We start from the raw sequence: 22,511 nt of genomic DNA on the forward strand, positions 1-22,511 counted from the left end.
AGCTACTGCAAGAGAATATTGTTTGTCCAAGGAGTCATGCTCATATGATAAAGCCAGCATTACGCCACAAATAACTAAAGCCGGACTTGATTTTATCCATCTGCCTTGATTTGTTGTACATGACATTTATTTAATAAACCAGCCTTCTGGCTTTAAATTCTATCAGTTCTGGAAATCATGAGGTTAGAGAAAGTTATGTAGACCATTGAAGGTTTTGATTCATCTTATGTTTGGGTTTATTTGTTTCTTTTTAAATTTTTTATCTTGATAGATCCAAAAACCTATCTTTGGAATGTTGTCTGCTTAAAAAGCTATTTCATTAATTATATGGATATACTCAGCTTGACTTTTGGATACCCATTAAGAAAGTGTTTCTGGCAGGAGCCCCTATCAACTATGTGCATATTTTGTTCGCAGTAGGAAGGGACCCTCCTTTGGCCACTTATCCTTTTGAACTTTCTTTGGAATCTGGAGCAATGCCAAGCAGCCTTAACAAAGGTTAGACATTGGCCCAAAGTTTGAACATCTGCCAGAACAAGAAAAGTGTTTTCCTAATTGGAAGCACTCACCAAGACTGCAGTTTTCCATCATTAAAATTCAGATTTCTCTGAAAGGCTACTTGAAAAGTTGGTGTTTGGCATTGGCTACCCAGACGCACTCTGAGCCACAGACCTCTTTTCACATCAAAGCATTCAGAAGAAAATGTCCTTATTCTGTATGAATGTAACCAAATGTCCTGGAATTGCTTTAAGACAGGGGTCTTCAAACTTGGCCCTTTTATGACTTGTGGACTTCAACTCCCAGAATTCCTCTGCCAGCATTGCTCTAAGCTAAGGCTACTCTGTAACACTTCATGGAGAAGTATTAGAAGTTTTATTAAAACAAATAATAAGTGTGTGTAGGATACTGTATTAAATTATCTGTTTAAAAATAGTTGTCATTGCATAATGCAGAGTGATCAAGTTGAAGTTAAAAATATTGTTTTCTGCTTTGTGCTTCCCTGCATAGGAAATTTTAGTAGCACTCTTCATCAAATAAATGGATTGGGGAGAAAGGGGGGGGGGTGTCAGGGAAAATAAATTATTGTTCAGGGGGAACAATAATTCATTTCCCCTTTTCCCTGATCCCATCTATGAATAGTCCCATTAAAATTAAGGGACCTCTGAACAATTGTCTGTGACATTAATGGGATTTTCTCCTTAGTAGGTACTGGTTTTCTGCTTATTCATGGAATTGGAGAAGCAAACGCTTGGACAGGATCATTAAGACTTTAGATTAAAACCTTAGCAGTTTTGTCAACAGTAAAGAGAATATTCTCGGCTGTCTCCAAAATTGCTTCTTGCTGGTCAGTGGGACTCTGACTTCTGTCTCTTTCCCTGGTTACAGTCCACCGAATGTTTTTTTTTTGACATATTCCTGAAATTTCTGGGCAGCTAATTCAAACTGAAAGCCAACTCTACTGCTAAGTGCAACTCATAGGGTGAAGGCTGACCTTATATATATAAGGAAATAAAGATTTGTCCCATGTTTGGGGCCTAGCAAGGTAATCTAAATAGTTAACAAGCATTTAACACATATCTCCCTTGCTTCTCAGCTAACAAAGTGAGATAGAGCTTGTGGCCTAGAGGTTAAAACAACTGCCTAATGTGCAATCAGCCCAGGTTCGAATCTCAGAACGGTATGGCTGACTGATGAAAACAAATAAGTTTGAAATGCATTTCAGTCTCCCTTTAATTTTTTGTTAGCAATCTAAAATTTACACAAATATGAGCTGTCACTGTTGTGACTACTGCCTGTCGATGGCCTTCGGTTAGGCCAAAACAGGAAATAAAGATTTGTCCCATGTTTGGGGCCTAGCAAGGTAATCTAAATAGTTAACAAGCATTATATATATGTGACTCTCAACCTTAATCATATATTATGTTACATATAAACACGTGTATTAAATCTTCCCCCTAAATCACCCTATAAAGTTAAACATATAGCTCTTCATTCCATGTTCCATCCTTTATCTGTAAGCAAATCCATAAAATACTAATTGTTCAATCCTGGTATCAGCAAAAAATTGCCAGAACTTTGCAAAAAATTGCAGTGTTGTATTCTTTTTTATTGTATTATATTTTTAAGTTTTAAATGTATTTTTAATATTTTAATCTTTAATTCAATCAAACTTTGAACAAATCATAGGACTTGATTTCTCTTCAGTTCTCTTCAATTCTTATTTATCCCATCACACCAATTTCTTCAAAGCTTTAGTAAGCTTCTTTTGTAGATCTAATAAGAGAACAATTTCCAGGTTTAATTTAATTTAATTTAATTTAATAACATTTATATACCGCCCTTCTCCCTGAGGACTCAGGGCGGTTCACAGGGCAGAATAAAATAGCAAATACAAACATTAAAAAAAGATTAAACAATTGCCCTAGTTAAAAACAATGGAAATACAGCGCTAAAAACCCCAAGAAAAATTAAAAGACCAAAGATAAAACAACCCCAGCAATCCCCATCAGGCTAGGCCAGCTTGTACAAACAGAAATGTCTTAAGATCGCGACGAAAGGAGCGAAGATCGGGCGCCATCCGGAGCTCTACCGGTAGCTGATTCCACAGCTCCGGAGCGCCCACAGAGAAGGATCTCCCCCTGGGGGCCACCAATCGACATTCTCTGATCGGTGGCACCCTGAGGAGGCCCTCTCTGTGGGAACGCACAGGGCGCAGGGAGCTTGATGCCGGCAGCAGATGTTCCCTGAGGTACTCCGGCCCCATGCCATGGAGGGCTTTGAACACCATTACTAGCACCTTGAATCTCACCCGGAAGACAACTGGCAACCAATGCAGCTCACGGAGCAGAGGTGTAACGTGGGAGTATCGGGAGACTCCCAACACCACTCTCGCGGCTGCATTCTGTACCAGTTGGAGCTTCCGGGTGGTCCTCAAGGGCAGCCCCATGTAGAGAGCGTTGCAGTAGTCCAGACGAGAGGACACGAGCGCATGAGTGACCGTGCATAGATCATCCCGGCTAAGATAGGGCCGCAACTGACGCACCAGGCGAACCTGTGCGAAGGCCCCCCTAGTCACAGCTCCTATGTGGTCTTCCAAGGTGAGCCGTGAATCTAGGAGGACCCCCAAGTTGCGAGCCCTATCTACGGGGGGTAATAGTTCACCCCCCATAGCCAGAGGTGGAATGTCCGAATAAACCCGGGATGAAGGTATGCAAAGCCACTCAGTCTTGTCGGGGTTGAGCTGGAGTCTGTTCCTCCCCATCCAGACCCGAACCGCCTCCAGGCAACGGGACATCACGTTGAGGGCATCACTGGGGTGGTTTGGGGTTGAAAAGAAAAGTTGGGTATCATCAGCATACTGATGATACCCAACTCCAAAGCCACGAATGATCTCACCCAGCGGCTTCATATAGATGTTGAACAGGAGAGGCGAGAGGACCGACCCCTGAGGAACTCCACAAATGAGAGACCTCGCGGTCGACCTCTGCCCCCCTGCCAACACCGACTGCGAACGTCCCAAGAGATAGGAGGAGAACCACTGTAAAACTGTGCCTCCCACTCCCAGTCCCCTGAGACGCCGCAGCAAGATACCATGGTCGATGGTATCGAAAGCCGCCGAGAGGTCTAATAGGACTAGGACAGAGGAATGCCCCCTGTCCCGAGCCCTCCAGAGATCATTCACCAGCGCGACCAATGCCGTCTCCGTGCTGTGCCCGGGCCTGAAACCCGATTGGTACGGGTCTAGATAATCCGCTTCATCCAGGACCAGAGGGAGCTGATGCGCCACCACACTCTCAACAACCTTCGCAAGAAAGCGAAGGTTGGAGACAGGACGAAAGTTGTTCAATACAGCCGGGTCCAGGGCAGGCTTCTTGAGGAGAGGCCTCACCACCGCCTCCTTCAAGACGGCGGGGAAGATACCCTCACTCAAAGAAGCCGATATAACTGCCTGGAACCAGCTGTGTGTCCTCTCCCGGGCTGCATAGACCAGCCAGGAAGGGCACGGGTCCAGTAAACATGTGGTGGTGCTCAGCCTCCCCATGATCCTGTCCACTTCCTCCGGAGTCACAGAATCAAACTCCTCCCAGGTGATATCGACAAGACCACCCGTGTCCTGATCGTCAGACTCTGCCCAGTCAGAGTCCAGACCGGTCCGAATCCGAGCGATTTTGTCCGACAGATGTTGGTTAAACTCCTCGGCACGTCCCTGCAAGGGATCCTCCCTCACCTCCTGATTTAGGAGGGAGCGAGTCACCCTAAACAGGGCAGCCGGGCGATTATCTGCGGACGCAATAAGGGTGGCGAAGTGGTTGGACCTCGCCTCCCTAATTGCAGCGAGATAAGACCTAATATAGGCTCTTAGTCGCAATCGGTCGGGTTCGGATCGGCTGGACCTCCAACCGCTCTCTAGGCCCCGTCTCCGACGCTTCATCTCCCGGAGCTCCGCAGAGAACCATGGAGCTCGACGGGATCTGCACCGGGTCAGGGGCCGCAGGGGTACAACTCGGTCAAGGGCCTCAGTGGCCGTCCTTTCCCAGGCTTCCACTAAGGCCTCGGCCGAGCTGTGAGCAAGGGAGGCAGGTGGGGACCCCAGCGCCGCCTGGAACCTCTGGGGATCCATTAAGCGTCTGGGGCGGTACCATTTGAGTGGTTCCAAACACCCACGGCGGGGGGTGGCAAAACGGAAGACCAGCCGCAGGAGATGATGATCGGTCCATGACAGGGGCATGATAATTGGAGAGCCCCCACCAAGATCATCTAACCACCGTCCAGACAAGAAAACAAGGTCAAGGGTGTGGCCTCCCTCATGAGTCGGTCCCGAAATTACTTGCGTCAGGTCCATGGCCGTCATGGAAGCCATGAACTCCCGAGCCAACTCAGATGATCCTCCCAGAGATGGTAGGTTGAAATCCCCCAAAACTATAAGTTTCGGGAACTCAACCACCAGCCCAGAGAGGGCATCGAGCAGCTCAGGCAGGGCTGCTGCTGCGTGACTAGGCGAAAGGTACACCAGCAGCAAGCCCAACTGCGCACCAGGGCCGCATCTCAAAAAGAGAGACTCACACCCGACTATCTGGGGAACGGTGGCCTCCCGCGGACACAAGGTCTCCCTCATAACAACAGCCACTCCCCCACCCCTACCCTGAGCCCGAGGCCGGTGCAGCACCCGGAAACCTGGTGGGCAAAGATCAACCAGAGGAACACCGCCCTCTGGGCCCAACCAGGTTTCCGTGATGCAAGCCAGGTAAGCCTGCTCCCCCTCGACCAAGTCTCGGACGAGAGGGGCCTTGTTAACGACCGACCTGGCATTCAAATACACCAGCCGGAGCTCAGGAGGCTGCCCATCCTCACTCCCGGGACCTCGGGGCGGAACCAGAGGGTCGGAGTGCCTCACCGCTTGTAAGCAGCGGAGAGGCCTTCCCTGAGACCGATACGGCCCTCTGTTCCTACACCTGCTGCCATTCCCTATCGTCGTGGGAATAGATAATCCCACGACTGGCCCTGGAGCCCCAGAAGCAGCCGACCCCCGCTCCTCCCCTCCGCGATCAGCCTCAGCACTAGCCTGAACAAAGGTAGTTGGACTGCCCCCCTCGTCCAAACAACCAAGAAAAGAACCCTCCCTCCTCCCTAGCCCCCAAAAAAATTTTGACAAAAAACAAACAGGTTGACTTATTTCCATTATTTCCATTTTTATTTGTATCCTATAAAGTGTCCTTTTCCAAAACATTTTCTCGGCCTATCATTTGTAGTTCCACATTCTGTACTTTGTCAGATAAAATTTGTTCCACATCTGTTATTCCTTCATTAACATGTTTAGACATAGTCTATCCAAAGAAGTAGACATCATTACTGACAGTTTTGATACTGTAGTTATTAATTTCTGCTTCCATTGTTCAAAATTCCCCTTTAATGTTTCTGATATTGTAATGTTTTGTGTAATTTTGTAAGTTCCAGCATTAACTGACATAAAGAACAGACTTAGTCTTTTTTATGTTTAAAATCTTTAATCCCCTCTTCCACAAGAAGTTGCTTAATTTTTATAGTTAATTCCAGAACTTTGGGGGAAAAAAGTCAATATTCCAAATTTATCTGGATCTTTAATCCATTTATAACTTTCTTACAACAAAATCTTATTTAGGTTTTTGCTGGGGTTTTTTTTCAAATTCTTTAAATTCTTAAGCATATAATTAATATTTCTTTTGTTCAGAGTTGAAGATAAACTTACTCAGTAAAGGCTTTGCAGTTCTGAAAGTCTCTGTCACCTTTAAGATGTTTTATAGACAATTTCCAAAAGTGATTAGAAAGTGGGATTTGCAAACTTAGTGTCACTTAAAAAGCTCCACTACAGTTGCAAGCAAAATGGCTGATCCCATTATTTCCCAATGCTCAGACCTATGGAAAACCACTTTCCCACAGTCTCTTCATGTAAAGCAGACATCTGACATATGTGCGCATGGTATCTCATCCAGTTCTTATCCGGAAGGGTTTCACGGAATCATTTGTGCCCCTGTTCCTTGGTCTCTGCTGCAGTAGTTGGTTCCACTTTCTTGGAGCTGTGTTCAGTTTGCCATACCTCTCCCAGAAGCTGTCAGATTAGAGTTTAAAAAGATAAGTGGACTAAACTGAAAATATTGTCTAATTTTAGAATTCATAAACATTTTTTTTAAAATCTGAGAAAATCATGGTATTAGTCAGCATCAGTCAAGCTTCAGTTAGAAGAGCACTTCAAAGCGATTACAACTGAACCTATCACTTGTAAACACTTAACAAAAGGCACTAGATAAAGCTGTATTTTAGAAAATAAATAAAACATTGGTGGTTTATTCAGTGGTAATGACTTCTTATGCTGGGATGAAATATTGCTTACAATTCAAACCAAAGTGCCCGACTTAAATTTAGACTTTATTTATATCTAGATTTCGCCTCAATATTAGGTATGTAAGTACAGCAAGCACCACTGAATTCTAACAAGTTCACAAATTTTAAAGTATACACAATGTAAATGCAATACAAAATCAGCAGATTCTACTGATATAGTTCTAAATTATTGCCTGAGTTATTTAGGTTTCACTTCAAAACATACTTTAGGAGCTGTTGAGAAATATGCAATTAATTTAACATTATGTGATTGTTGCCTTTTCTGAATTTCAGTTACAAGCCTCATGGTCATTTGGAAATGATTCAGGATGGTTTTCCCATTAAAGCTAAACTTTATTACATGGAAAATGCACAGTCTCCTGCTATCTCAGATGAGATGACATGCAGAGCCAAGATCATACTATTTAATGTTCTATTGTTCATAATTTAGTCATTTAAATGCATAGTTAAAACTTTATTGGCATGCATCAACACCAGTGGTGTTATTCAGATTCTGCAACTGCATTGTTTGTAGCCAAGATAGGATGATGATGATGATGATGATGATGAAGTAGGCATATTAGTTTGCCTTGAGCCACAATCTCTACTTTAGTGACAAACACTGAATCTCCAGCAGTGTCCCTGGCTCTGGAACTTCCAAAAGCTTCAAGTTAAAAGTGGAAAAAATCATCATCAGTAATCTTTTTCCTATGATCACAGTTGATTAATCTGAGAAGGATCACACAATTTTTGCTCATCACCTGTTGGATTCATTTCAGCTTTCAGCTACGTGACTTTGGTTTTAAAGCAATAAAAGACACTTAAATAGATAGAAGCATGTTTTGGTTGGGTGGCATGGAATATTAACAATAGTTTCTTGGGGAGAACAAGGTGTCTTATATAATATCTTAGCTTGTAACTTCAAGAAGAATGTGTTTTGTTGAATATATGAATGTTTCCCTTCCTGTTGCTTATTTGAAATCTATTTCAGAAGATAGCAATAGCACTTAAACTTATATACCACTTCATAGTGCATTACAGCCCTCTCTAAGCAGTTTGCAGAGTCAGTATATTGCCCTGAACAATTTGGGTCCAGGATATCTGAGGGAACACCAGCTGCCGGCATCAAGTTCCCTTCGTCCTGTGCGCTGCCACAGGGAGGGCCTTCTCAGGGTGCCGCAAGTAAAAGATTGCCAGCGGATAACACCAAGGGGTAGGGCCTTCTCTGTGGGTGTGCCTGCCCTCTGGAACCAGCTGCCCGTGTAGCTTAGGACTGCCCCCGACCTTCGTTCATTTCGCCGGGACCTGAAGACCTGGCTCTTTGAGCTTTCCAGCCCAGGCTGAGAGTTTTAATCGGGGTTTTTATATTTTTTCAGGGATTTAATTTAATCTTTTTAATCATTTTTAATTTTTGTATCAATGTTTTAAGTACCCTGTAAACCGCCCTGAGTCCTTCAGGAAAGGGTGGTATATAAATTTAGTAAAATTCAAATTCAAATTCAAAATTTTACTGACCTTGGAAGGATGGAAGATAATCTTAAACTCGTCCATATTCCAAGATACTGCTCTTTCAACAGCCAATGTAGTTATTTATATTATTAACCAGTTTTAGATCAACTGAAGATGTCAGACCATTGTCAAAGGAAGCTCCCATGCAGCTAATTTTATTCATCCAAATAGTTTGTTCAGACAGGAATAACCTGTTGACAGTAATGGATGTAGAACTATCACCAGACTGTGGATGACTGCATTTCCTTCAGATCAGATTGTGCAGAAAAATAGTTGATCTACCAGCCTCTATCCATTTTGTCTCGATTGTTGGCCTCATCTAATTCATTGCTAGTTTAGCCACTAATTCAGAATATAAGATTAATCCATAGAATTCTTTCTCAAGGGTTGAATTCGCAGAAGGCTAAAAAAAAACATTAACTGATTATAACATAAAGAAGTGAGGGTTTTTTTCACCACTTCACTTTCTGGACAACAAAAATCAGCGAATGTTGACATGGAACAAATTTGTTGATATACAATTGGATTGTGCAAACTGACTCTGATAGGAGAATCCCACACAAATTGTGCCTATTTAAATCCTAATAATGCTTCTTTGCAAAATAAGTTAAAAAGCAGATCTGGCCTTCTTTGACCAGCCAAGCACTGATACCACAGTTGCAGCCAATGAAGCCATGGAATGCTTTATAGCATTGCTGGCAAGCTGTGTTTTTGAAAACAGAAATATTTATTGAGAAAAGAACAAGATTTAAAGTATTCCTGTTTATTTAAAATTATATAAACATTATATTTTTAATTTGTACAGCTTGGATTAAACATTTTTGTTTATCAGTTCAAAATATTCAAACATATGTCAAGCTTTATTTTCATTTTCAAGGAGAAAGTCTATTATGACAACTTTCTATTGGGGAGAGGGATCTGCTTCCCTTTATTAAGATTTAAGGCCCTGCAATTGTTCCACTCATTCCATGATGATCCCTGAATTTCAAGGAAGGTTTGTGCTAACTAATGTATTGTGGACTACATTCCTATTAGTATCTGAACATTTCTGGCATTGAAATTTCCTGTCTAATTTGGTTTAAATGGTCAAGAATGAATATGTTAAGACAACCTGGAACCCCCTTAATAGGAAAATATATGCCATATATTTTAAGTTATATGTTAGCAGTAACTCCAGTTCTTTGCTATTTCTGGCACAGTCTATGTTAGAAACTTTTCCACAATGGAAAAAAAAATCACTAGAGGCAGATCAGAAATACTTGACAGAAGAGTCTGGAAAGAAGTAATTAAACTTGCTAGTGTTGATAAGACCTGCAGAAAAATCTAATGAATTAATTGGCAATTGTTTCAGGGAGCATGGAAGGGTGATCAGATAAAGAATCCCTGCATTATATAATGCCATTTAGTGCAGGCAGGATCTCTATTTTCAATGAAAGCTCTGCTCTGTTTCAAAGTGACTTACAAAGGAGACAACATAGCGGAAGGAGACAACATTATCTTCACACTTTGTTGATTAATTTCACAGAAGACTCTGGCTGGCTACTGTAGGAAATACCTTGTATTATAAATCTTGATCTGATCCAATCACATTCCTTGCTCTTTGGAACTGACAGTATGATAAAAGTATGTAATATTTAATATGTTGAATTTTCTGCATTTCTCAGGAAGTAGTACTGGATGGGGTTCCAGTTAGTGAAGGTCAAGAGCAGGCTACGGAGAATCCCACAAGATATGTGGCAGACAGTCAGCTTGTAGCACTACAGCCTATGTTCCCATTTCCCCTGGTCCCCTAGCTGGTATAGCAGAAAAGCCAGTAGCATGTAAAAGCTGCTTTCTTAACATTTAGGTCTTCCCAAGAAGTGGCCAGTTGATGAGATATTATGCCAGGCCAGGGAGGAGAAAAGATTTTCCTAAAACCATTTCGTTTCTCCTGATCATTGATAAACAGTTGAAAAAGTCCAATATCAAAAAATATCTTTGATAAAACGTGTGGTATTGCCCATGTGAAGGTGACTCAGCCTGGGGTCCCCTCAGCACATCCAATATCTCATAAGGACTAGAGTGCTTTGTGAAATCTTGAAATGACCAGACCAAGAAATCTGCACTCCGATTCAGGTGACCTTGAGAGCACAGATAAACCCCCAAGTGGCCTCAATGGCTCTCAGACAGAGTGCTAACAACCACTGCAAAGAAATATAATCCTTGCACCACCCTCCAAACACCCTGTCAAAACTAATCTTTCCATCCCTCCCACTATCCAGCCAGAACTGTTGGAGTTTCTTGGATAAGAAGACAAACATCTTCCTGGTGGGAAAAAAGAAAACAGTCCAGTTGCCTTTTGAAAAAGCACTTTTGAGAGAACCATGACCTGGATGACTGAGAATCTCCACAGATAGTCAGATCAAGAAACATCTCAACTAGCACTGGGGGGAAAATCTGAGAAGAACCATCTCATACAGTCCTGGCACAAAATGATTCAAAGTTACTCCAAAAGCTTTGGCAAGGTAAATTAAGTGGCTTCTTCAGTTCGGTGGAACAAATTGACTTATGTCCACGAGTCCAACAGTTTCATCAAAATAATTCTACCTTGCTTTGCACTGGAAGCAGCACTTTAAAGTGGGCCTGGAAGCAGGGCAACTAGTCATCGAAGTTGATAAACCGTTAACTTCATAATTAAACGGGTAGAGGCAAAAGAGTAGTAAGATATTAATGCTATCCTTCAATGAGACAGACATCAAAATTATGGAGACAGAAATACCATACTTAATTTAGAAACATTTCTTTAATAAAGTATTGGTTGACAATAGCTCAGAATCATCGACTGCTGTTAAAGTGAAGCATTAACCTCCACTTATATTTTACTTATATATTTCTAAATAAGCAATGCAATATACAGTTAATTATTTTTTCTCATATCCAGGAAATCTAATCCAGGTCACTTACTTCTTGAAAAGTTTTGTTCTGTGCAGATGCAGAATGAACTTCCACAATATATATCTGTGTCAGAAGAAAAACTATGAGTACATAAGCAAAACTCAGATGCATATCTGCTAAATGAAGAACATCAGGCAGAGAAAATGTACACTTCACTTCTTTGTACAAGAGAAACAGGCATACAATTTATATAGTCTGGTATATACTTACACACACACACACACACACACACAAACATTGAGATTCAGTACAGTAATAGCAGTTTATAATACACTTACATATTTTCCAAATAGTCCCTAGTATTTCCCATGTTTGCTGATTTTATTAATTCTGTAGTTACCAACTTTACAAATAACATTATGTTCAGTTATGGTTTTCTTTAAATTTATCATGTTTATTTATTGTTTGTTTTCAAGATGAAATTCTGCACTAATCCTTCAGCAGCTCATTCATTTTATAGTCTGATTGTTGCCTTTTAATTCTTCTGCTAAATATGTCATGATACACTAGCTATTCTGAGTTCCACTGGGATCAGTTCCAAGTAGTTTAGTGCTGCAATGATTAATTATTGATTATAAGATTCCAGCAGATTGACCAAAAATATCTAAGTAAAACAAACATATTGAGTAGGCAGCAGTACTTTTCTACCAGGATACAATACAATACCATTATGATCAGGGCTTTTTTTCTAAAAAAAAAAAAAAGTGCCGGAACTCTCATCTTGGCGGGCGCAGGAGGCAGGGGGTGTGGTCACAGGCATGAGGGGTGTTGGCGGCGGGCTGTCCCCCGGAGCCGGTGCGGCTGGTGCAGTGCAGTGGGAGCAGCAGGTCCTGCTCTATACGGCGGGGCTGTGCAGGGCAGGCGGTGGAAGTGTGGTGGGCCAGACGATGAAGGGCGAGGCGATGGTGGCACAGGTCCAGCACTGGTTAGGCCACCAGCCTGGCTGACACGGATGAGCACAAGTAAGGAGTGCACATGTACTCCACAGAACCCACCTCCCACTCCTTGTCGTCTCTTACTTACCCAGTTGAGATGGTGTAGTTGGGCAGCATGGAGGGATGCAAACTTCCTGCCAACTCACCTTCACTGCAGACAACTTGCCGGTGCAACATTTGCCAGCCAGGTCTTTTGGCGCTCTCAGCAGCAATTCCTATTGGCTTTGGAGTAGCATAGCTTGTGGGAGGGAGGGAGTAGCATAGCTTGTGCAAAAGCTTTTGTGTGTGTGTGTGTGAAAAAAAAAGATGCCAGAACGCCATTCAGAGCGTTCAATGAGAAAAAAAGCCCTGCTTTTATGTTTTAATCTTATGATTTTAAAAATATATTTTTTCTACTGTCAGTTGCCCCAAACCTCGCCATGTGGATTGCATACAAATATTATATAATCGGTAAATAAAGGTAGAACATGTTAAATATACATCAAATGATAATATGCTTCCCTACAAAGTCAATTCTTGCTCAATGACAGACCAAGGAGTTAACTCGGAAAGGCAAGAGGAAAATCTAGAAGAGGTCTGTGCAACTTGTAGAAGGGAAAGGCCCACACTGATAAGTTAAAAATCTTTGTGGTCTGAAATGAAATGCTGGTGGGCTAATCAATGATTTGGTGACTAGAGGAGCATCTACAGTGTTGGAGCTCATGGTCATGGTAAGCCATGGAGGCACTAGGCAACATGACTTTTAGGGCAGTGGTAGTGATTTTATTACTTTTTTTAAAAAAAAAAAGTCTGTGCTCTGTCCAAGGGTGCTTGGCAGGCTGCATGTACAGGCCTGGTCTAGAATTTATTTTGGAGCATTCAAAATCTCCGGGTGAGATTCAAGGTGCTGGTGATGACCTATAAAGCCCTAAATGGCTTGGGTCCGGGATATCTGAGGGAACACCTGCTGCTGGCATCAAGCTCCCTTCGTCCAGTGTGTTCCCACAGGGAGGGTCTTCTCAGGGTGCCACCGGTAAGAGATTGCCGGCGGACGACACCCAGGAATAGGGCCTTCTCAGTGGGTGCACCTGCCCTTTGGAACCAGCTGCCAGTGGAGATTAGGACTGCCCCTGACCTCCGTTCATTCCGCCGGGACCTGAAGACCTGGCTCTTCGAGCTCTCTGGCCCAGGCTGAGAATTTTAATTTTAATTTAAATTTTAACTGGGGTTTTATTTGTTCAGGGATGGATATAATTTTTTAAAATTGTTTTTAACTTTTGTATTTTTGTTTTTAATCACCCTGTAAACCACTCTGAGTCCTTCAGGAAAGGGCTGTATATAAATGTAATAAAATAAAAATAAAATAAAAATAAAACTATCTAGAGCAGTCATGTCAAACTCATTTTGTTTGAGGCAACTTCTTATAAAAGAATGTTGTTATTGATGTTAAGCTCACCATGGAAAACACCATATATTGTTATGTATATATTAGGCTCAGGACACTGAGCTTGTCGATCAGAAGGTCAGCAGTTTGGCGGGTCGAATCCCGAGTGCTGCGTAACAGAGTGAGCGCCTGTTACTTGTCCCAGTTCTGCCAACCTAGCAGTTCGAAAGCATGTAAAAATGCAAGTAGAAAAATAGGGACCACTATGGTGGGAAGGTAACAGCGTTCCGTGCGCCTTTGGCATCTAGTCATGCCGGCCACATGACCACGGAGACATCCTCAGATAAGCGCTGACTCTTTGGCTTTGAAATGGAGATAAGCACCGGCCCCTAGAGTTGGAAATGACTAGCACACATGTGCGGGGGAACCTTTACCTTTTATATATATATTTGGTTAATTATTTAAGGACTGAAGTGCAATATGACTAGATTCTAAATAATCTATTTTTCAAAACACACAACAGTCCAAACAATAAAAGTGAAGTCCAAATTAAGAATATTTCATTCTTAAGAATTGTTTAATTTAAAGTGGTTTAGTTGTAATAGATGGTTAGATTCAAAATAGTTTTCAATAGTACAAAATAGTACAAAACCTACTATTTTTTTCTAGCATCAGCTAAATTAGACATATTAAATGGAGAAAAAATGTTTCTCATTTCTTTCCTGTTACCTTTATGAAATCATCATTGCAGAGATGTTAACATAGCAAATAGATTATTTTGTTATCTAATTTTACCTTCCAAAAGACAGAAGCAGATGAAAAATCTGAGGTTCTTTCCTGTTGGCTTTTTTGAATTAGCTTCTTTAGATTCTAAAAGTTTAGTTCCTAAAGAAGTAACCCTGTAAATAATTATAATGTCCTCCTCTAGTGCAGGGGTAGGCAACCTTGGCTCTTTTATGACTCGTGGACTTCAACTCCCAGAATTCCTAAGGCAGCATGGCTCAGCTTGGAGACCTCTCCCTTTCCCTTCAGCATGGCTGGCTCAGGATTTCTGGGAGTTGAAGTCCATAAGTCATAAAAAAGAGCCAAGATTGCCTAGCCCTGCAATAGGCTTAGGAAAGCCAATAGAGGGAGCTGCTGCTTCTTCTTCTTCTTCTTCTTCTTCTTCTTCTTCTTCTTCTTCTTCTTCTTCTTCTTCTTCTTCTTCTTCTTCTTCTTCTTCTTCTTCTTCTTCTTCTTCTTCTTCTTTTGGAAAAAATAGGTGCCGGAATGCCATTCTGAGCGTTCTATGAGAAAAAAAGCCCTGATTATGATACTTTGGTTTGTAGTTCTTCTAAGTCTCATCTGAGAGTTACAGTAGCTGGAAGAGACCACTAAGCATGTGGAATTTGGAAGCAAAATAATAACAATAAAATAATAATAATAATAATAATAATAATAATAATAATAATAATAATAATAATAATAATAATCCCCCATGAGACCCTACCTTGACATGGTTGTGAAACTTGTGTGCTCTGAGGAAGATGAGAGCTATGCCAGAGGTTTAGACATACTGGACAGGTGTCATCAGAAGAGTCAGACAAAGTGCGTCTCTCCCATAAAAAATATGGTGAGATGTAAATTTCAGAAATCTATGCCAGTTTGGATGTGGCCTGGGTTAACAAGGTCTGTGCTAGATGTTGGAGTTCCTGGACTACAGGACTCAGGACTGTTGGCTGAGCAACCAGGGCCAGTAGCTGCTGAATTACTGGGAGAAAAGGTATTTTCCTATCCCAAACATACAGTGATTGAAAACAAAGAAATAATGATCTGTTATTACAGATCAAGTACAATAAGAAAAGGATATTTGAAATGAATGCACCAGTTCTGGAAAGAACAACATCCAGAATCAGAAATAACAGAACAGAAGCTAGCAGAACAATGTCAAATGATAGTATGAAATAAAATATTCACGGAAGCAGAATTGGAAGAACTGCAAAGATTCTTATTTACCCAGGGCAAAGAAATTAAAGACTTGCCACAAGTAACTCTGAATGTAGAGACAAATCAGAAGTAGAAGAATCCTGCAGAGATATAAAACTGTTTTCATTTGGAAACCAGACACCCTCTCCTCTGCCTCAGGAAGAACAAAGCCCTCTAACTAAAGAAGTAAAAGAATTGAAACAAAGAATAACTGAGCATCTAGAACAGCACAAAAACATTAGAATAAGGCTGCCTGCATTGAAGCTTATTCCAAAGAAACATCTAGCAAAAACATTAAAAGATGCAAATACTGCAATATCAAGTACAAGCAGCAACTCACTGCAAGAAACAAACCAACTAATGTACAGCACAGCTGCAGTTATACCTGAATACCTGGGATGCAAAATCAACGAATAAGAAGAAGGAAAAAAAAAACCAAACAGCGCATCACAAAAAATGGAAGATTATAACTGGAAAATAAGTTCATCAGGTTGAGATCAGACACAAGCAAGCTAGAACTGATGAAATAAAAGAAGTTGAAGAACAAAAAAAAAAGACCAAAGAATACCTAATCAAGAAATACCACTTAGAAACATGAAAGATCAAGAAAGCACTGGAAATAATAAAGTAGCAAATAACAGCTATACCTAAGAAGATCAGCAGATACAAAGCTCGAATTGCAAATTATAGGCAGAATCTCCAATTTCAATCCAATCAGAAATGTTTCTACCAATCCATCAATGGAGAAATTGCAGTGAATCAGTCAGTACCTGACAAGAGAGAAACAGTGAAGTTCTGGGCACACATGTGGGATAACCCAAAGAAATACAACAAGGATGCAGCTTGGTTAAAAGAGGTGGATAAAATAAAAAAGAAGTTGAAATGAAAGAACTATTAACAACAGCAGAAATGATAGGGAAAAGAGCAAGGGAGCTCAAGAACTGGTCAAAATCAGGTGAAGACCAACTACATGGTTTTTGGTTGAAACATCTAACTGGTCTGTACCCACTTGTCACTAAGCAGTTTAACAACTTACTACAAGGAGGTGAAATTGAAAAGTGACTAACATCTGGGAAAACCTACCTGATAATGAAAGATCCAGCAAAAGGGGTAGCACCAGGGAAATACAGACCAATTAGTTGCTTACCAAGAACTTTCAAATTGCTAACTGGTGTGGTAGCTGATGGAGTCCAACAGCATCTCTTTCCACCTGAGCAGAAAAGAAACTGCCCCAATAGCAGAAGAACAAAAGATCAACTCCTAACTGATAAATTGATTTTGGAATACTGCAAGAGAAGAAAGACCATCCTAAATATAGCATGGATTGACTACAAAAAGGCATTTGATTCTCTGCCACATGACTGGATAATCAAATGCCTAGAAATAACAGGAGTCAATAGAAACATCACAAGCCTTGTGCAAAGATTGATGGTACAATGGAAGACACAATTGCAGGTCAATGGTGAGAGTCTGTGAGAGGTTAATATCAAGAGATGAATATTTCAAGGAGATTCACTATCATCACTACTATTTGTCATTGCATTGTTTCCTCTGTCAACAAGAAAAAAGTGAAGGAAATGATTGGTCCATTAGTGGATGAAAGTCGCATGAAGGTGACAAGCAACAGGGAGAAAGCAGAACTATTTAACCCGTTTTTTGCATCTGTTTTTACGCAAAGGGAAAAAACAGACCAACCTATCAAATATAGTGCCATAAAAAACAGAATAGAAACACAAGTTAAGATAGGTAAGAAAATGATAAGTGAGCACCTGTCCAGTCTAGATGAGTTCAAATCACCAGGACCAGATGGATTACACCCCAAGGTTCTCAAGGAACTGACAGATGTGATCTCAGAACCACTGAACTATATTTTTAAAAGATCCTGGAGCACTGGGGAACTACCAGAGGATTGGAAAAGAGCTGATGTAGTTCCCATCTTCAAAAAAGGGAAAAAATGGATCCAGGAAATTACAGACCTATCAGCCTGACCTCAATTCCTGGGAAGATTCTGGAAAAGATAATCAAACAACAAATCAGTGAGCACCTAGAGGCAAACAAAGTCATTACTAAAAGCCAACATGGGTTTGTCAAAAACAGATCATGTGAGACAAATCTTATTGCATTCTTTGACCAAGTGACAAAATTAGTGGATCAGAGGAATGCTGTGGATATAATTTACTTGGACTTCAGTAAGGCATTTGATTAAGTAGATCACAACCTTCTACTTGATAACATAGAAAAATGTGGGTTACACAGAATCACCATGAGATGGATTCATAACTGGCTGACCGACCATACTCAGTATGTGGTCCTCAATGGAACTGCATCTACATGGAGGGAAGTATGTAGTGGGGTGCCCCAGGGCTCTGTTCTGGGCCCAGTGCTCTTCAACATCTTCATCAACAATTTGGACGAAGGGATAAATGGGGAACTCATCAAATGTGCAGACGACACCAAGCTGGCAGGAATAGCCAACACTCCAGAAGACGGGCTTAAGATACAGGAGGATCTGGACAGACTTGAACACTGGGCGCTATCTAACAAAATGAAATTCAATGGTGAAAAAAGTACAGTTCTACATTTAGGCAAGAAAAACCAAATGTACAGGTATAGTATAGTGGGTACCTTGCTCAATAGTAGTAACTGTGAGAGGGATCTTGGACTCCTAGTGGACAATCACTTACATATGAGCCAGCAGTGTGCTGCAGCTACCAAAAAAGCTAACGCAGTGCTAGGCTGCATTAACAGAGGAATAGAATCAAGATCACGTGAAGTATTAACACCACTTTAGAATACCTTGGTAAGGCCACACTTGGAATACTGCATCCAGTTTTGGTCACCACAATGTAAAAAAGATGTTGAGACTCTAGAAAGAGTACAGAGAAGAGCAACAAAGATGATTAAGGGACTGGAGACTAAAACATATAAGGAACGGCTGCTGGAATTGGGTATGTCTAGTTTAATGAAGAGAAGGATGAGGGGGGACATGATAGCAGTGTTCCAATATCTCAGGGGCTGCCACAAAGAAGAGGGACTTAAGCTATTCTCCAAAGCACCCAAAGGCAGGACAAGAAGCAATGGATGGAAACTAATCAAAGAGAGAAGCAACCTAGAACTAAGGAGAAACTTCCTGACAGTTAGAACAATTAACCAGTGGAACAACCTGCCTCCAGAAGCTGTGAATGCTCCAACACTGGACGTTTTTAAGAAGAGACTGGACAGCCATTTGTCTGAAATGGTATAGGGTTTCCTGCCTGAGCAGGGGGTTGGACTAGATGACCTCCAAGGTCCCTTCCAACTTTATTATTATTGTAACAATACTAAATAAGTCAGCCCATGGCTATCAAACATCAAAAACATTTGCCAGACTATCCCACCTCCTTTACATGGACGATCTGAAGCTGTATGGAAAAACACCATCTGAAATAGAATTGCTGCTCAACACTGTTCATATATATAGCCAAGATATTGTAATGAAATTTGGATTGGACAATTGTGCCACACTCACTTTTAAACAAGAAAAAATAGTAAAAACGGATGGAATCAAGATGCACCACAAAAATAACATTAAGAGTCTGATGAGGAAGATTACTACAAATACCTGGGTATCCTTCAAGCTGACAACATCAAGCACACTGAAATCAAGAAGAATAGAGGTGTTCTTAAAGTCCAATGAAGGAAATACCATCAGGGCAATCAACATCTGGGCATTTCCAGTCATTAGATACACAGCTGGAATAGTGGATTGGACTCAAGCAGAACTAAAATCAATGGATAGGAAGACCAGAAAAATAATGACAATAAATCATGCCCTTCATCCATGCAGTGACATTGACAGACTCTACCAAATAGGTGGGCGTGGAATATTGCAAGTACATCAGATGATTGAAGAAGAAAAAAATGGCTTTGGAAGAATATCTGAAAGACAATGATGAAGATGCACTGAAGTTAGTATATCAGAAAGGCTTAGTCACTCCTGGAGAGACCAAACTGCCCTGCAAGAAAGACCAAATGGAGAACAGAATAGAGGCATGGGAAGACAAAGCACTACATGGCTAGTACATTTTAAAAAATAGCAAGGAAAGCAGATAATAACAAGACCTGGCAATGGCTAAGAGCAGGAAAGTTGAAAAAAGAGACCGAGGCACTAATTCTGGCTGCACAAGACCAAGCCTTAAGGACAAATGCATACAAAGCTAGAATTGAGAAGACAGCAACAGACAGTAAGTGCCACCTATGCAAAGAAGCTGAAGAAACAATGGAACACCTGGTAAGCTGCTGTAGCTGCTGCAAGAAGATCGCGCAGACTGAGTACTAGCAACAATAGTGCATTGGAAGGTCTGCAAGAAATATCATTTTCCTGCAAACAAGAACTGATGGGATCATAAAATAGAGAAAGTCATAGAAAATAAAGATTGTCTGGAACAGTACACATCCTCTTCACGACCTGTTTTCCTTGTTACCTTCTGGGAGGAGTCTCCATGGTATCCAAAGCAGAACATTCAGATTCAGTCACAGTTTTGTGCCATACAGTATTAACCTTGTGAACTCTAAAGCTTCTCCCTTCTGTTATGTATTCAAGGTGGACAGTGATTAATACTTATATATTACTTATATGTAAGGGTGTAAGTCTATACATATGTTGTATATAGTATGTTTAAATCTGTGTTATGTATATTTACACTTTGAGAGCAAGCACTAAATTTCATTTTTAATGTGTGCCATTGTGCCCACAGTAAAAAATGACAATAAAGGTTATCTAGCTGTCTCTATCTGGGACTTTAGAATTCAAACAGAGAGGCAACAACCCAGACTTAACAGTTGTCGATAAGAAAGATAAAAAAAAATTCTGGAGACAGCAGAATAGAATAGAAAAAACTGGAGAAGATAACAAAACACAAAGACTGACAAATAGAAATAGAACTGTCACTGAGTTTTTTTCTGTTTGTCAGCTACGCACATCTCACTCTGTTTTTCTGCCAGCTGCATTGTAATCTTATCATTGTAACCAGGGTGATTGTCACATGTCCAGCCATGTTTTGGTTTCAATCTGTTTTTACTATTAAGTGCGCATGTCCAAAACAAAACTTTCTCACTTTACTTTTTTCTTCTCTCTGTGCTGTCTGGTGAGAGCATGTAGTCAGTTAGGAGCTTTTTCTTTGTTTTCTGATTAAAGTTTTATTACAGTGGAATATGCTTCAGGTTTTCTTTATTTTACCTGATGTGCACCATGTGTCAAATGAACCACGGTTCATCGCCCTCTGATTTGGAGGTTTTGATTCACCCCCCTGAGAAGAACAACTGTGGCAAAGGCAAGCAAAGGTAGTACCAATAGTTATAGGCACCTTGGGTGCAATCCCAGAACAACTGGAGCACCACTTAAACATCATTGTATTGACAAATCTGCCATCATTCAATTGCAAAAGGTGGCCTTACTAGGAACAGCTTCCATCCTGTGATGTAACACCATCAAACATCCACATCTGCCAATCCCAGGTCCTTGGTAAGGATTCAATAGGTAGACAAAAATGCCAAATCCAATCTGAATATCTGGCTGACTGTGCAATAATCAACAACAATAATAACAATAACAATATAATGGTAACAACAACAACAACAACAACAATAATAATAATTCAAATAACTTAGAGGAAGTGAGGAAGAGGTACTGTATATGGGTGACACTAAAACAGATGCCTCTTCCAGCCATTAGAATGGCTGGATAAAGGGCCAGGAATAAAGTGAGATAAAGCAAACTGTGTGTCTTCTTCTACGTTTAAAACTGGGAGAAGAACAATCGTTCAAAGAATCAGTTTGAAAGGCATGCTTAGCATGAGTCCTTGTTATAATCCAGTAGCCCTTTGAAGCTTTTCAAAACTAATATTAAAGGCCTAAAGTAAACCCATGATGTAAAAGGGGAAAAGGAAACTAAAACAAAAAACCCAAAGTGTAGCAAGAAGAGAAGACATTTTAAATAACAATAAGAAAAATATTTTAGAAACAGGAGAGATGGGGAGAGGGAGGGGGAGAGAGGGAGGGGCAGGGGGGACCGAGGGAGGGAGTGAAAGAGGAAAAGAGAGAGGAGAACAAAGATATTATCCAGAATGTAGATCAGCAGTTCTGGACACAACATATAACTTTCCTTCTTTCCCTGCCCTGAGATTAAATCAGGAACAGTAGTGAGAAGGAACAGGATTGCCCATCACCAATTAGCCCAGTAGGAATCCTACTAACACAGGTTCGTGCATTGGTTTATAGCTGATAACCGTACTTGGCTCAGCATTAGGTCAGCAAGTGGATCGAGCAAAAACTGGTCCAGCCAGTAGAGCTATATATAATTAATTAAATTAAAACATAATAAAATAATTATTCACATTTCTTTTTATATTTATTTGCATGTTGTTTATATTAGATAGTAACTGAATATTCTTCAATATATCTATTTTTTTCTCTTGTTTTACAACTGAGAGGCAACTTTTAGAAGAATATTTGGGAGTGCACCTAAATATTATGGAGATTGCAAGACACTGTAGATGTTAGGTTGTGCACCCCTACATTAACACAATCAATATAATGGAATTTTTACCAATAGTTAGCCATTTCTATTCTCTGTTATCTTGCTCAGAATTTTTTAAACAAGATTTTTATATAATTCCGAATATTAACTTTTTAATAAATCAGAAGCTCACATTAAATAGAGCTTTAGATATTATGGGTTTTAGTTTTATAAATTTCTTATTTAAAGAAATATAATAGTTTAATGAAAATAGTTTTAAATATATTTTGACTATTAAGTGTTATATTTCTTTAATAACAATATTTATATTAAAATGCTTGTTTTTGGCTTTTGTAATGTGGAAGGCAGCTCTTACATTTTATTTCTTTTCATCTTGTTCTAATCCACAACACTCTATACAAATATTTGTTCATGTATCTGTGCACCAGGT

The sequence above is a fragment of the Vipera ursinii genome, assembly GCF_947247035.1.
Source record: "Vipera ursinii genome assembly, chromosome: 1".
Classification (NCBI taxonomy): Eukaryota; Metazoa; Chordata; class Lepidosauria; order Squamata; family Viperidae; genus Vipera; species Vipera ursinii.